Source organism: Gossypium raimondii, chromosome 2 (assembly GCF_025698545.1).
Source record: "Gossypium raimondii isolate GPD5lz chromosome 2, ASM2569854v1, whole genome shotgun sequence".
NCBI lineage: Eukaryota > Viridiplantae > Streptophyta > Magnoliopsida > Malvales > Malvaceae > Gossypium > Gossypium raimondii.
The window spans coordinates 15,803,168-15,804,858 of NC_068566.1; the positions used below are offsets into that span (position 1 = coordinate 15,803,168).

Consider the following 1,691-nt stretch of genomic DNA (forward strand, 5'->3'; position numbering starts at 1 on the left):
GAAGGAAGACATTCTACACAGTTCGAAATCGGCCCAGGTGGTGGAGCAGGAATTGACGGCCCAAAAGAAGAGGAAGCTCCCTTAAACTGTTGACTTAGGCCAGAATATCCATTAAACAAATCAAACCCATTCGGCCTAGGATAAACAGGTCCATTAAAGTTTCCAAGCGGCCTAGATGGCCCATCGTTAGTGCACCTATATGTCGCTTGCCCAAATTGATCCTCATAAGGCCCATAGAAAACCCGACCAGCATTATCCTGTAAAATGGGTTAGAAATCCTATTATTTTGAAACTGGCGAGGCTCAACAGACGACCACACATGTTCTCCTAACAAATTACCTTCTGATTCCACCAAGACAGATCCAGAGAGCGGCGATGGACCCGACGCACCACGACTATGACTGTCCACGAGATTGGACATTCGGTCACCAGATGAAGAGCCAACAAACTCACGATTAAAATGGAAGTAGTATCGCTGGGCAAAATTATCAAAGTGCCTGCAAATCTGGCATTAAAGACGAGTGCGAAACCCTCGACCGCGATCTCCAGACGAGAACCAACCGCCCCGAACAGAGCCCACCTGTGACGGAGTAGCTTCCAAAAGGTTCGCACAAAGAGGTACATCCTGTACCACACGCGCGGACTGACTCTCATATTCAAGCAGCAAATTGACTAAACGCTGAAGCGGTAGAGGCTCCGACAAAAACGACGTGAGGGTGATGACCAAATCAAACTCTTGAGGTAAACCTACAAGCGCAATTTCTACTTTCTTTGCCTCCGAGATCTGAGATCCGGAAGCTTCGATCAACACACTTATGTTTTAAATTTTCACTATATACTCCGTCACTGATAAATTGCCTTTTTTATTGAATATATATCATGGCAAAGTCGAGAGAGTTTTGTACTTATAACGGCAGTGAAGAGATGAGTGGCAGTGCTCCACACATCACATGCCATTCGAGCCTCTGTAAAGGATGGGAGAAGTGAGGAACTAATCGTGGACAATAGCAAGAAGTGAGTAACCGATCTTGCTAAATAAACGCCGAGGCGTCCGGATTCGGAACAAGCGAGCCTTCGGAAGTTGGCACAAATCGCGGTGTTGCGGATACCATCCCATCCAAAAAACCAGTTAGCTCGTATCTTTCAACTATCAATCTAACATGTTGCTTCCACTGAACAAATGTGCGTTCATCCAATTTGACAGTCTCATGATGCGGGAACGAGTGAACAAGCCTAGCCTCAGTGAACACCGAACCTCCATGTTCGACGGAGGCAGAATCTGCAGAAGTCGTGGTGGTCATGTACACAAATCTCCATCACCTTAGGCGACTGATACCATGTTAACACCTTCGGTGAGAAATATATTGTGTAAAGAAATAACACTATCTCAAATATTGAAAACTGGAAAATATATCTAGTATGAATGAATTCTTTTTATTCTCTGTTCTTTGTTTTACACTATGATATTTATAGAGTACATTAGTAACTGTCATTGCTAACAACTCAACTGCTGAAATAACAAACTAACAAACTTAACTTAATAACAAAACTTAGCTAGCTCAATAACAAAACTTAGCTAGCACCTTTCTAATTCATATTCTTAACAAGGAAAAATGAGTGTTTCCTGCTAAATGCTTTGAGGGAAGACAAATAAGATGGTTTGGCTTAAACTAGAAAGTAGAAAGTGAGAT

The 1,691-nt window shown here is 42.9% G+C and overlaps 1 long non-coding RNA gene across 1 annotated transcript; it reads left to right on the top strand.

Annotated features, from left to right (window-relative positions):
- Positions 1-241: 241 nt before the first annotated feature.
- Positions 242-1,456, top strand: LOC105784544 (uncharacterized). The gene is made up of 2 exons (XR_001130570.2): positions 242-741; positions 889-1,456. It is a non-coding gene; the product is annotated as an uncharacterized LOC105784544 (long non-coding RNA).
- Positions 1,457-1,691: the final 235 nt, after the last annotated feature.